Raw genomic sequence first — 15,593 nt, 5'->3', positions numbered from 1 at the left:
GGTCTGTATAGGCAACGACAGGAAATGAAAAGACAAGTGGTTGAAAGCAGAGTGGAACGCGCTTCAGTCTAGCAGAATGACGCCACGATTGCATGTCAAAAAGGGAGAAAATCTTTTTTTTTTGTTTCCCTCATCACTCATTACTTTGACAAAACAGGATATTATATCAGTCTTGCCTCAGAATAAAGAGCAATAAATCAGCCGGGATATAAATGAGCCTTTTCTCTGTCCGTGGTCCTGATGGAGCCATATGTACCAATTCTCAAATGGCAAATCAAGAATGAGCCTTGACATTTTGCACAAATAATTTGCTTACCCGAAACTTTATTCGATGATAGCTTTGGAAGACGCACTTCAGGAAAATACTACGAGGTTGTCAACGTTAACTTATTCACTGCCATTCACAAATTTATTGGCGAATTGAAAATATGACAGATTTGTTTGATTTTTGATTTTTTCTTTTTTGGGTGCAGATAAAGCACCAGCCATGGCCTCAGGCATTTTTTCCCCTTCCACAAGGGGCAGCATTTCCCTTTTTTCATGTTAGTGATTTGTTTCAGCTTCAACTGTTGTTAAAATGCTATATAACCCAATATTGCATTGTATTTTGGACAGCTGACCTCATTTCAAGCTCATATAACTCCAGACACATATCATTTAGGAATTAAGTTTTTTTTCTGATGAAAATAGAGAGTCTAAGTTTTCTATCGCTGTCTTGGATGTTTATGTCGTCCTAAAACTCAATATTTTGTGGGTCCTGGAATTTGAGTAACAATGACAAAAACCCTGGCACTGGAGTGGACACATTTTGTACATGTCTGGCAGTGACTGAGTTAACCAGGAAATGGGTCAAGGGGGGTATCACATCGTGTCACAAATGGACACTAATTTCCTCTCATATTGGCTAGCTCGCGGCTAAACACTTGCAACTCATGGAGCAGAAGAACTTTGTGGTTTTAATCCACATTGCCCAGCACTTGCAGCTCCGAATGTCACAAAAAAAAAATGTTTCAAACAAATAAGAATCTGAAAATGTGACAGTCCCACAATGACGATGATGGCGTCTGTTCCAAAGCAAGATGGCATTTGATAGCAACATAAAAGTGGCGGGGTATCCAATTATGCGGAGTTGACGGGAGCGACAAATTCGGGCTTACCCCCAAAATGTCAATCAGCGTGTATTTGAACGTGGAAATCTCCCTTCGAATCGATTGCAGTTCTAAGCTGTGAGAAATGTGAAGAAAGAAGAGGCGGCGAAGGGGTAGGAGTGAAGTGCTTTGTGCTTCCTTAGCCATGTGTTCAAGTTTCAGTGATTCTCTGGCGTTTTTTTTACCCTGCCTGAAATCACCCCGGTGTTTATCCCATAGCTCGGACTTTCTCGTGCTCGCTCGGCATCATGTGAAAATTGGAGCAAAAACGTTCCTTTTGTGGCTTGACAGCCACGGCGTTGCTTATGACCACAACTCAATTACCGCAATGTGAGTCAGGTGGCATTGGAGAAATCCCCTCGGCCCCCCAAGGACAAATAAAAAAATACAAAACACAGAAGGCCCTTTATGGAAAGATGCAGACAAATCTAGCGTGCCGCCATCACTCCACGCTAATTCTTTATCGTAACGACGCGGATTTATTAGTCGACGTAAGCTACGAATACAGAAGGGGACTCTGAACATATTCGATTTCATGGAGATGACCGCGGATGGAGACATGGGTGATATTTATCTGTCAGCCAGGGCTTTTGGCGCCTCGTATTAGCATATTGGGAATCCAGGAACGGTCCAGTTCTCGTAAAATATCGACCCAGCCCACAAGATTCCCAAGAACACGAGAAATAACTAGCAAAGCCATTTTAAAAATACGATTTCTGGAACACTCAGAGACTTATTCTATATTACTATATACTACACACACATATATATATATATATATATATATATATATATATATATATATATATATATATATATATATATATATATATATATATATATATATATATAGACTATATTATTATTTACACTGCATTGAATGTTTATGTACTCCTAAAACTCAATGTGTGGGCCCTAGAATTCGAGTGACAATGACAAAAACCCTGGCACTGGAGTGGACACATTTTTGCAAATCATCTGGCAGTAGATGAGTTCATGGCAACTTTGCCAAGTCGTGACAAGGAACGGTCCTTCTAGGACATTCCCTTGATCAATAATAGAACAGATCAACAATGATTTAATTCTAGATTGTAATAGTTTGTAACAATTTAAAAATCAATTGGACCACCGCTGCTCTACTTTGTCTTCTCGGAAAAATGGAACGGAATTGCCACCCTGCGTGCAGGCGTTGCATGGGGAACGTCTGCACCATGATTCAAGTTGACAGGAGCCGAGTCTTGGGGAAATCACATCTTCATCCTTGATGATAGGTGAAAGGAACGCACTGCAGACAGTCACCCAAGTCTGAGACGGACCCCTCACCGCAACCAGCTCTGTCCATCTGCTTTTCAAATGGGACTCAATTTACCACATGGCTAGTTCTGGATTGCTGAGGGGACTCTTATTTTCGGCAAACGGAGGTGTGGAATGGGAGAACGGCGGGATTCTCATGATACTCCATGTCAGGCCCATCACTGGCACTTCAGACTGACAGTTATGTTACACTGTAGGGTTTGATTGCGGCCGATTCCGCACTCAGGTGGAATGAATCATCGGCTGTAGGTAGTACCAGGACAGTACGGGTTATTTTGGAATGGCAGCCCAGCAGCACGGATAATCACAACTCCCCCTCCCCACCCCGTTCCCCTTCCAACTATCTGGCTTCAATAGAATCCTATCAGCCGCCATCAACACGCAAACGCACAATGGGAAGCGCTCTCATTGAGATCCTGACTCTCAGCGGTGGAAACCCCCTTAAGTCACACATGGATCACATGACCTCTCTTGAGGGGGCAGGGGGGCAGGGATCCCAGTGGAAGGATGTAAAAAAAAAAATCACACGCGTTCCATCCGAGATGGGCTTTTGTGCTTCGGTCATCCAAACAGAACAATGAGGATGGGGAGTCACGTGATAAAGCCACATTGAGCGAATAAGAGGAAGATACGGAAAAAACGGACGTGAAAGTCGACAATGACTTTGCGTTGACGCGCTTCTGCAATTTGGGATCAAATATTCACGGTGGGTGGTAGAAAACTACGACGACATTTAGCCTACAAGATGTGATTGAATGCTTAGTTTTCTTCTGTAAGGCTAATAACCTTTTATGATAGCAAGCAACAATCGGCTGAAAGGAAGAACGACAAAATCAAGCCCACATAAAACGCGTCGTTGGCGGTGACGTTCATCATTCCCGACTGCCGAGTGCTCCTTATTAGAAAACCATCTTTGCTGTCATTAGTCACCAGGCACAAAAAAAAACCCGCAAGCCTGTTAGCATAGCCACAAAGTGTTGACAATAGATTTCGGAAAAAGGACTGCGCCCCTTTAAATGGTCTTTCAAATGCAAATGAGGGGAATTGGTTAGCTTTACGGGGCTTGGTTGGAAATGATTTAAGGTGGTCATATATCACCATGATCATTCATCAATTAGCATCTCCTAGCCACCTGTCGGACACATCCGAGCATAAAACGTTTCTGTCCGTAGCCCATTTGTGTCATTTAGCATTAAAGTTAGCGTCTTTTCGTGAGGTAAAGTTTGCTAGTTTTTAATAACTGGCTTATTATAGGAAGTTTATCTGTTGACCGTCTTCGTAAGCTAGCGCTTGATTTTTTTTTAAACATTTTTGCACAACTGCAGTCAAAAAATAGCTTTTCCGAAAACTCAGATCACTTAGAAATGGCGGTAGCACTGTGTAAATGTGATGGAAAATCGACACAATATCAAGTATGTGAAAGGTAAGTGCAAAACTTGGAGGGGAAAAAAAAACTGTGTGTAGATGTTCCACCCGGCTTTATGATCTCAGCGCCGGGAGCCTCCCGAGACGGCGTGTGATGGGAGCAAAGGCAAATAAAACATTTCTCAAAGACTTGAGGAATTTTAACTGCTGTCTGGCCGAGCCCCACTGATACCCATTTTTGGAGATTTGTATGCAAATTTCAACTTTCATGCAAAGCCTCTCGCTGCTACTCGACAATCTCTTTTCACAGACATTTTTTTTAACAATACCTCAAATCCCAGCAGCGCCCTATGAAACCCACTTCATTTTTTTTGTTATTCAGAAATAATTCTAAAAATGGACTTGACAAGTTAAGTGGTGTAAAATGAAAGGCCTAATCCATCAAAACACAATGTAAGGACATGGAATTTACCGAAGATCCATTTAGCAGTGTTCCTTCACTATTTAAATCGCACTCTTCATGCAGCTTAGTGCTAAAAATTGAAACATATCTAAAGGTCTGTTGCTCCTCTGCATGCCGTGACTAACAAACGGAATTCAAGATGCCTGTTTGTTGCGATCTAATCACGTTTACTATCTATGCAGAAGATAAAGAATCCCATACTTGACATCATACGAGAAACATGCATAGCGGTGTTGTTTGGACAAAATATTGCCTAAGCAAGATAAAGGACCAACCACAGGGTGCCGGTTGAAGACAGCAGGAAGGAGAGAGGTGATGGGTAACCAGGAAAAGGCTTGACCTTTGGGGGTCAAAAGGTGATGAGTAACATTTATCATCGCAATGAGAAGGATTCAAGCATATTTCTGTGTCAAAACAGAAAAGGAGCCTACCGCTGGCAACCAGATGCCCCGCGTTTATGACACAGACAAATATCGGAATGCCTAAGTGGAAAAACATGTCTTGCTGGCACAGAGCGGCGGCGAAACGTGACATCATTTACACCGATTTAATGAGCGAGGCCTGGGTTGGATCGCAATATTGGATTCGGCGGCGGTGCCAACGTAAAGCCGTGAATTTCATGCGACATGAGCGAGGGGGCTTCGTTCAAAACCAAAACAATGGTTGGAGGATGAAGAGATTTTGGTTGCGGTTCCCCGCATCTAATGAAAGCCAGGCAAAGGTATCTCCGCCACAAAACGACGACTCAGTCACACTCATATTCACATGGAGGAAATGACAAAGAGGCCATTGAGAACGAGAACCAGATTTGGCTCAAAAGTTATCAGACTCACCCCAGGGGGGGGTTGACAGTGGCCTGTTAAATTCGCTAGACAAGTGGACAGATTCCGTGCGCTCGGTGCTCAAACATGAACGAGGAAAATGCTGCCGGCATGGGGCATAAATAACAAACAGTTACACAACTAGCACCCTTCGAGTGATTTCCATCATTAAAATCAAACAGAGTCGAACGCCGGGCAATTAAATACGATAACGTGCGCCATGCTACAGGACAGTTGGACGCGCATATTAAACCAATTGGAACGGACATTTCAATGTCCCTTCCCACACTTTTACGAAGCAAATAAAATTTTAAAAATGTCTCTGAATAATAATAATAATACATTTTATTTCTAAGCGCCTTTCAAAACTCTCAAGGACATTTTACAGTCACGGGATAAGAACTTTTCGCGCTAGCGTTCACTCTACCCGGAAGTAACACAGCAGCAAAGTTATGAAAGGAAGAGGAAAGGAAAGAAAGAAGTAGAAAAACAAAATACAAAACACAGAAGCTGCTGGAAAGGCAGCCACTCCATCTTGAAGTAAAAAAACTTCATAATTAATATGACAACACAAAGACATAGAGAGTCATTCATTTTTCAGCACTTGCTGTACCCTCTTTGTGACATGAAGCAGTTCTAGATTCAGCAGAGCGATATGGTAGGATGTTAACATTCAAAGTTTTTTTATTTATTATTTTAACTGAGGCAAAGTAAGTTGGTACATGGTAGCGAGTCGAGGAAAAGGAAGTCAGAGTCATATGTCACTTCAATAAATAAAAAATCATTAAAAAATCCAATATTTCTCCTGTACAGAAAAGTTTGCTTATATACAGCAACAGCACGATTATGCTAGCTACTTAACTCATTCACTGCCATTCATTAATTTATTCTGGAATTGAAAATATGACGTAGAGCGCCATTCCTGAATTTGTTCGGGTGTTGTTTATTCTTGTTTGGGTTCAGATAAAGCGCTGGCCATGACCCCTGGCATTTTTTTCAGCATTTTCATTTTTTTTCCATGTTAGCTTCAGCTGTTGTTAATATCGCATTGTATTTTGGACAGCGGCCCTCATTTCAAGCTCATATAACTCCAGACCCATATCATTTAGCAATTAACTCTTTTTTTCTGATGAAAGAAGAGAGTCTCCGGTTTCTTACGCTGCATTGAATGGTTATATATTCCTAGAACTCATTAATCTGTGGGTCCTGGAATTCGAGTGACAATGACAAAAACCCTGGCACTGGAGCGGACACAGTTAAAATCACATAGTGCTGCTCGTTCGTACACACTGTAATGCACTGTAGCCAAGTGACAGGAGGCAATGGCAAGGGAAAAAAATGTGAACGTCTGAATGCAAGTCAAGCAAGCAGCCCGACTGAAACAGTGGTGACACATTTTCGACATGTAAGGTCTGGAAACAACACACTCGGGGGCACCGGCCTCCATTTGGAAGAAAATGCACCTCGACGTGAGGAAATAAAACCATTTTGAAACCCCCCCCTTCTTGCTACCAGGCGGCCTCCTGTAATGTACCCGGTCAATGGACTGTGGGTCTATTCAACTGCAGACAGGCCTCAGCACAGCTATAAATAATGTAGGGCAGCTAGCGCGAAAAACCCTAATCACCATTGTGCCGTCACCCGGCAGACAGGACCACTTGTTTAATTCACTGCAACGCATCTGTCTCGGTTCTGCCCAATTTAATTCCGCCATTTCAACCGGCAACAATTGATCAATATCCGTTTGTGCCAAAGCCGCAAATCAACAAAAGCGCAATCTTCATACATCTTTGTCGTTGCCGGCGCGCCAAACGTGCTAATGGCTTTGTAGCGAAACGGGTGTCGCGCGGCGAAAAACCTAAATGTGAGAACAACAAAGGCGAGGCTGCAAAGAAGCCATCAACGCTCAATAACCGCACCTCATTATCGGTCATATTCCACGCACTTCATTACATTACGATACGACGAGCGCGGCGCCATTTGCATACTGCCGTCACCTCTTTATGGACGCCGCTGATCATAAATGGCCGCTATATGCTGCACGAAATGCGCGAAAAATCATTACGGCAAAAATAAAGAAATAAATAATAAAAAGGGGAGGCTGGCTAGGGGGTTGTGTTATCAAATAAATCAAGTGATGCCTTGATACTGATTACAAATGACAATTTATAATGCACATTTAGGGTATTTGAATGTAAGTACCTGTACTCAAATACCTCAAGCATTCATCGGAGCACTTCATAGCATACACGGATGGTACAGGTAGTACACTAGCAATCATTTCACTGAATGGGAGGGCAGGGGGGGTGATTCAGGCCTGCCATCCCCATCGTCTCAGAAATCCAGCCATCCAAAAGGCTCTTGTGTGCAACATGAGGACCAATTCTACCAAGGAGGACATGCTATACTAGCTGCCGCGGTTAGCACCCCCCGCGCTCACTCGCCGCTGACAAATGTGGCAGGCAACTCGAGCTCATGTACAAGCAGCTGCAACTGCACCAGATGGGTAACAACCACCACACACTTCCACACAAGGGATGGGGGGGGGGGGGTGGCACAATGGAGAGGATTTGTTTGAAACTGCGCATGGAAAAGGAGCCTGGTGTGTACTTCTAGAGGCTTTTATGAAGGATGGATGATTTGATCATGCAGACGATAAACCATGCAATCCAGTGTAAACATCTTTGCCGTTGCAGTTCCTTTTTTTTTGTACGTTGCCCAAATATCAAATTCCTTTGTGTTTTAAAAATTCACGGCACGTTTTATTTCCCGGTAAGCCGCTTTCCCAAACAATTAGCCAACAGCAAATCACGGGGCTTTTCCTTTAGCATGAAAGTTCTTCAAGCATTGTTTTGGATTGGATTGGATTAGCCTTTATGAGTCTCGCAGTGGAGAAATTGACATTTCACAGCGGCAAAGTGATGAAAGTAAGAGGAAAGGAAAGGAAGAAGTAGAAAAACTAAATACAGGAGCTGCTGTAAAGGCACCGACTCTTGTAGTGTAACCATCTTTGACTTCTTTTGTGTTCTTTTGTTTTTTTTTCATGGGTCGAATGTGGAATGAAATTAGAAAGCAACAATCGGTGCCAATCAATGAAAGTATACTATGTTATATGGGTCTTTATCGCAACCTCATTAGTGGGTAAAAAATAAAAACGGAGACGAAACATGGCCTGATTCTTGAAGCAATTTAACATGGAACCTAAAATATCACAACGCACCATCCATTCTGGGACACTTGATCACGAGACACGCCGCGGGGAGATTAGCGAGAGAAAAGCGGCATTCTCAAAAACAATATGAGTTTATTGATGAGTAAATGGACACGTTATGTCTTTGAAGGCTAACGTGATGAAAATTATGATTTTTTTTTTCACATTTTAAATTAGCATATATGTCCACGGATGGATGTCAAATACGTCAACATTCTTCCAAACTCCGTCCAAAATAGTGTACAGTAACTATAAAGCTGCGTAATGTTCTCCAAACCAAAAAAAGATGTATTTTTAGCTTTTTTTTTTCATTTTAATTTGATGTTTACATGCACAACAGTGTCAAGGGTCCTGGGACAGAAGCTATTCAATCATGAGTGAGTTTGACATGGCTGGGAAATGTGCGGTATCTAAAAACGTTTTTTGGAGGATGACGTGAATAGAAATGTTGATGGGATTGTTGTTTTGCTTTCAGGGGAAGAAATATATGGAGACTCATACAGGATGCGGTTTTATGAATATACCGGTAAACTGTCAATCATATTATATGTATCATAAAATACTTGATCAACATATGTTAACTCATTCACTGCCATTGCGTAGAGCGCATTCCGTAGAGTGCAATTCCCAGTTTTTTTTTCATGTTTGGGTGCCGATAGAGCTCTTTTTTTTTCCATGTCCACACTTTGTTCCAGCTTCAGCTGTTGTTAAAGCGCTATATGAACCAAGATGTACAGGTAACATCCAATTTACGAACGAGTTCCGTTACGACCAAACGGTCGTAAGTCGAAATGGACGTAAGTCGAAATTCAATTCAAAATGTTGAATTGAGACTCGGAGGCTAAATGACACGCAAACTCCCCCCTCTGGCGCCATCACATGGTCGATTGCTATGCTACGACCTACGCGTTGCCGGCCTGCTAGCGCGTTGCAGTGCCAGGCATAGAATTAAAATGTTTAAAAATAGGGTCTGGAGGTCATGGTCGTAAGTACGGGTGGTCGTAAATCAGGTGATCATAAGTCGAGCTGGTCATATGTCGGACCCATATCATTTAGGAATTAACTCTTTTTTTCTGATGAAGAGAGTCTAAGGTTTCTTACGCTGCTTTGAATGTTTATGTTGTCCTTAAACTTAACATTCTGCGGGTCCTGAAATTCAAGTGACAATGACAAAAACCCTGGCACTGAAATGGACACATTTTTGCACGTCTAGCAGTGAATGAGTTAAATAAATTTGGGAAAATTGAATTGCCCATGTATAAAAGCAAAATTCAGTCGCATTTTAGAAAGTAACACGGCACGACGGAAAGATAACAAATATTTACTGGCAATAGTGTCAGTTGTTGTGTTGCAGCGTGGCCTCGCGCTAGCTAATAAGTCGTCCTGGCGCATAACGAAACAGGGCCGACTTTGTTGGAGTAAAGTCGAAATAAATTGCCATATTACAGCGGTTTGGCTGCGGTGTCCGATGACGTCGTCAGTGCCTCGGGGACTGGGGTGAGTGTGGGAACAGTGAGAGGGAAAGAAGGGCGGGAGATGATACCAAGAGAATGTAGCTGTAGCCAAGTGGGCTTTTTTTTGGTGGGGGGAGGAGTCGAGTCTGTGATGTTGAGATGTGAGAGCTCCACTCATGTTGGCCGGCGGCGCTTGGGCAGGCCGACTCGTGCATACTGATCCTCTTTTATTTATTTATTTTTGTTTATTTTTTGCCGCCGCCGCGATCCGCACGCCTCACTGGCCCGGTCTGGCCAGACACGCGAGGGGTTAAGTCTCCTGTCTTTTAACTCTCCTTCTATTACTCTTTTTTTCCCAGCTTTGGTGGTATTAAATAATCTTGACGTGTCAGAGTGCACTGCTCCCAGTGTTCGTGTCAGCAGAGCGAGAGCGCAATTAGGTCAGGCTGGTGGAATAACACGGTTTTCATCCTGGCCTTAAAAACGGCAGGACATCTCCCGCTTGATATTCACCTCGAAGCCCGTTGAGGGTCGCTTGCAAAGTGGGGTTCTCGTGAGAACGTTGCGGCTTTCCAAGAAACGTCTTATTAACTCATTCACTGCCAGACATGTGTGTGTCCACTCCAATGCCAGGGTTTTTGGCGTTGTCACACGAATCCCAGGACCCACAGAATATTGAGTTTTACCACTACATAAACATTCAATGCAGCATTACAAACCTTAGTCTTTCTTCCATCATCAGAAAAAAAGAGTTAATTCCTAAATGATATGGCTCTGGAGTTATGTGAGCTTGAAATGAGGGTGGCTGTCCAAAATACAATGCAATACATCCATATTACAATACCATACAATACATCCTAATTTATATAGCGCTTCCACACCATCTGCAGCTGTAACAAAGCGCTTTACATGATAGTCAACACAAAGCAAAATAATAAACACAACAGGAACCTAAAAATAATATATTATATATACTGTATACATATGTATTATAATACATAAAATTTGGTTTATATAGTGCTTTAACAACAACTGAAGCTGTAACAAAGCGCTAACATGGTCAAGAGGCAAATGCTGCCCCCTGATGGAAGGGAACATTGCCAGAGGTCTAACCAGCGCTTTAACTGAACCCAAGAAAAAAAAAAATTTATGGCGCTCTGTGTCACATTTTCAAATCTCGAATAAAATTGTGAATGGCAGTGAATGAGTTAAGGAACTCCTCGAAAGCCCAACATGGGCAAATTAGAAACATGTGCACATCAAAGGTATCCCTCCACTAGTTTGCAGTTTTAAAGACAGCAAAGTGCTTCCAAAATAGCACATTTTGACAGTTTCTAGGAGTGGGCGGAGGTGTTTACCATTAAACAAGATCTGGGTGACATCTCTGTAGGGAGCGTGTCTCACCTGTCAATGCTTGGCGTGTTGGTGTTGCATCGCCGCAGCTTTGGGCTTTTCAAACACTGGGCGAACGGGTTTCGGCGACGAGCCGGCGCGCCGACCGCTGCAGGCCAAATTAAACCCAACCACCTGTCACTGTGAGAGAGAGGAAGAAAAAAAAATAAAAAATAAAATAAGAAAATGCCTCCATCCAAACGTTTTCAGCAAAGGCTTCCTGTTTTACGCTAACAAGATCAAGCTGCACAACAATGTCATCGTTTCTCATCGGTGAGATTTGTGCCAAGCCAGATGAGGACACTAAATAAACAAACGTGGTGGGAGGAGGGGTGGCGAGCAGAGTTACTGACACGCTGCTAGTAGAGAGACACAACGTCCGGTGGTGGAGACAAGCGAGCGAGACAAGGCAGGGCAGTAGGAAGACATGAGTGGGCACTTCCGAGCGTGACATGGGCGACGCTCTGATGACACATTTAGTCCAATGTGATAACCGAGGCGGGTGAGGCGTCAAGCTGGCACGAACAGACAAACTCCTCGCCGTTGATGCATGTCAGAGAAGCCAAGATGAATTAAGTTTATTTCTTTATTTTTGCAGAAGAAAGTTAAGACCAAAAAAATGGCACATTTCTCTGCATAGTTTAAGACCATCAGCTTTAGAGAGAACCTGAATTGGCTCAGCGTTTTGGTCAATGCAGCTACAGTGCTCCAGAGGGTCAAAAATGCAAAATAATGAACTGCAAATATGCTTGATCCCCGCAAATACCAACCTATGATAAATGATCCAACTGGATGGAATTGTTGCCAAAGCTATCATTTAAAATAAATTAGCCCATTTCATCTGTCGATGCTAACAACCTATACAGACGTTCCCCAACTTACGAACGTTCATAAGGTGAATTTGTTCATAAGTTGCTTCAGTGCTATATTTGTATAGAATGTATGTTTAACGCTTATATAAGTATTTTTAAGGTGTATATCAAGACTTGGATCAGTAACCTGTATTGGTTTGTCCTGAAAAATAAACATAATCTGATCTGATTCTGATAATATATGTAGTACATAAAATAAAACATAAAATATATGCTATACAAATATACGTACATGTATAACTGGAGAGAGGAGTTTGTAACTCGAATGTTCGTAAGTAACCGTGAATGGCAATGGGTTAGGAAGACATGAAATTGCTCAAAATATGACAAGCTGTCAACTGCGTCTTGTCTGAATTGTCACAGCAACTGTTAGAGGCCGAAAGCGGCGGAGCACATTGTTGCAAATAAAAAAATTAAAAAAGGAAGTTAGCTGAGGTGCCATTTTGTATGTTGTATGAGTATGACATTTCAATAAATCTAATGTCTCACACATACACACACGGTCTACCAAGTGAGTCACATAAACAGCAAAAGTGGATGTTCCACTCGTCACAGCCTTCAATTCATCTTAAATCACATCTATAATTTGCAGTTTTTACAAGATGGAATTTTACAAGATAACACTGCCGCCCGCGGGTGGGGGTGCGGTGGGGATCACAAAGCTAAAAAAAGAGTACTGACATTTCATTTGCTAGAACGCTGACACATTGGAAGGGTTCACTCCAAGGTGTGAACAAATTGTCCCTAATTGGGATTGAGAATTTACTCAGTGATGGAAGAGTACTTGACAGCATTCAGTTTTCAAACCCCATCTTCTACTGTAGCACTTTATAACGTGGTGTGCTTTATATTTGGAAAACTTTTAGATGTTTATATATACTGTATATCATATTTGGAAAGCTTTTGTCATTCATTGGGGGTGCGCCTTATACTCTGGTGTGCCTCATACGTGTGAAAATATGGGACAATGATGACTTAATCCCTTCAAAAAATATAGACATGAGTTCTTATTTGAAATACATGGAATATGTCCCCCCTCCCCCCAAAAAAACAACAGAAAGATCCTTGTACATATCCGGTGCGCCTTATACATGGGAAAATACGGTACTCCACCTTTCTAAGTGAAAAAAATGTCTATCTATCTGCAGTAACTACAATCTACAGTATCTACAATATATATCTATCCACAGTATCTATCGATCTACAGTATTTACAGTATCTATCTACAGTTCTATCTACAGTTCTACAGTTCCTACAGTATCGACAGTTTTACAGTATTGACAGTTCTACAGTATCGATCTACAGTTCTATAGTTCCTACAGTATCGACAGTTCTACAGTATTTACCTACAGTTCTACCATTCCTACAGTATCGACAGTTCTACAGTATCTACAGTATCTATCTACAGTTCTACAGTTCCTACAGTATCTCCAGTTCTAACCTATCTAAAGTGATTTTGTTTCTTGAGTTTGAAGTGTGGGGGGGTGTCAGTCGGCAAGTGCAAGTCCACCGGGTGATGCGAGTTTCCAGCAATGCATGCGTGTTGTCAAGTGTTGACAAGCTGTCAGAGTGCAACAAAACTACCTGGGACCTGTTGGCTCCTCCTCGCCCTCCTCCTTCTTCTCTTGGTCCCGGTCCCTTCCGGGGGCTGATCGGTGGAAGTTCAGTCACGGAGTTTTGCAGACCCCACACCCCCGCCGCCGCTCACTCCCCCTGCTTCAAACTTTACAGGCTGGAGCTCTTCTCCTCTTGAGCGGCTTGGTCCGATCCTCGTGCGTCACCAGCGTCCAGTCAAGCTATCTCTCTCTCCCCACGGGCTTGGCAACTGCGCGTTTGGGGACGAGTGTCGGCGAGCCGCGTCTGCAGAGCTCGGCGACTTTGGCTAGGCTCTCTCGCTGGCAACCATCAGAGAGTCGCTCCGGCTCGGAAAGCCAACCCAGGCGTTGAGCCCCGCCCCTTTCCTGTCATGAAGAGCAGTGGTGGGAGAGTGGACGTCCTGCTCTACTTTGCTCCACTCCAGATGTGTCCCAGTTCTGCACAAATAATAACAATAATATTCTTAATCATGATACAAAACCACATTTTCAATGATAACAACTGTGCATTTTAAAGGGATGCCTCAGATACGGGCGGCATTTCCAGCAGTCACTGATGTGCAAAAATGTGCCCACTCCAGTGCCAGGGTTTTTGTCATTGTCACTCAAATTCCAGGACCCACAGAATATTGTGTTTTAGGACTACATAACCATTCAATGCAGCGTAAGAAATCTTAGATTGTCTTCTTTCGTCACCGTCCTAAATCAGATTTTGTCTGAGCCCGAACTAAGCCAAAATAATAAAATGATGTGAGTTCACACAGCAATTTTATGTATTTATTTTTTGGTCGATCCAAATCCAGAAAAAAAAGATAAGTGTTGAAGAGCAGGATGCCCGGCGAGCATGCTGGCTGTTTTCAAATACATAAGATGTGTTTTGCATGAAATTTTAAACAACCTGGTCCCTACGCCGTTGCGTGACTGTGCCCCCCGTGTCCTGCTGAGAGCGCCATTAAAGCCTAAAATATCCTCCATCACAGATTGTGCAGTGCCATTTTGTTATAACCCGCCTTTGGCTTTTTTTTCTTTCCTCCATTCCGTGTTCTCAATGTTATTATGAGCAATCGGTTCTTTTTGTACTCGTTTGTTGACCGCTGACAGTTGCCAAAAGCAACACGATAATATTGCTAATTTGTGAGTGAATTTTGCACGAATGGAACAACCAAAGTTTACGAAAAGTGAAAAACAAATATTTCCAGGTCATATTGTGTCAATATGTCCACAGTGGGGACGCGAGCAACAGTGTCCGCCTTGTTTCCTTCGCCGCTTTAGAGGCTCTTAAGCAGTGAGTGGCACTAAGCTGTGTCACTTGTCACACATCACCGCATATGCGAGGAATGCGGTGCTCGAGGAGGGAGGAAGAGGGCCGGTGAGGTGACATGAGCGCAAGTCATGTAATGTTGACGCGAAAAACACACGCCGGTAGAAACGGCTGCTGCCATAACAGAATTCTTGAACAGACGTCTTATTTTGCCAGCGTCCTGCGACATCGATTCAGATTTGCACTTCATGGAGCCTGTGAAGGGAATTTGGGATTTTGTCCTGTCATGATTTGATGCTGCTTTTATAAGTATGTCATTCAAATTGTAGAGGGAGGGCCGGGCAGGGGACTACAAACACGATAATAGCATGAAGAGAGGATGTTGTTGTTAAAGCCACATTTCAACACGGCAATCATCGAATCAATCCTGTGTTATTCCATCACCGTTTGGTTCGGGCCGCTGCAAATAATGAACAAAATCCGACTTCAACGGACAATTCGGACAGCGGAAAAGAAATCATTGGCTCACTCTCGAGGACTTGCAGACTGCAAGAACCAAAATAAGGGCATGGAAAATCCTACTGGACCCTTCGCACCCTGCCCACCACCTTTTCCAGCGACTCCCCACAGGCAGGCGTTACCATGCGCACCAAATCCAACTAATTTTGGGAACTGATGTTCAAACTCCACCAAGAAA

The 15,593-nt window shown here is 42.9% G+C and overlaps 1 protein-coding gene across 2 annotated transcripts in view; it reads right to left on the bottom strand.

Moving 5' to 3' along the window:
- LOC148887449 (retinoic acid receptor alpha) overlaps window positions 1-13,995 on the bottom strand; it is a 105,141-nt gene extending 91,146 nt beyond the window's left edge. For both annotated transcript variants that reach the window (XM_089015134.1, XM_089015136.1), the window contains exons 1-2: window positions 13,625-13,995; window positions 11,181-11,309 (exon numbers count right to left, since the gene is read on the bottom strand). The gene's annotated coding sequence lies outside the window, so the exon portion shown is untranslated. The remainder of the gene's footprint in view (window positions 1-11,180; window positions 11,310-13,624) is intronic.
- Window positions 13,996-15,593: the final 1,598 nt, after the last annotated feature.

The sequence above is a fragment of the Hippocampus bargibanti genome, linkage group LG15 (assembly GCF_051943395.1).
Source record: "Hippocampus bargibanti isolate YZ-2025 linkage group LG15, ASM5194339v1, whole genome shotgun sequence".
NCBI classification, from domain to species: Eukaryota; Metazoa; Chordata; class Actinopteri; order Syngnathiformes; family Syngnathidae; genus Hippocampus; species Hippocampus bargibanti.
Note: the sequence above shows the minus strand (reverse complement) of the source record. Positions and strands in the feature narration are given on the sequence as shown.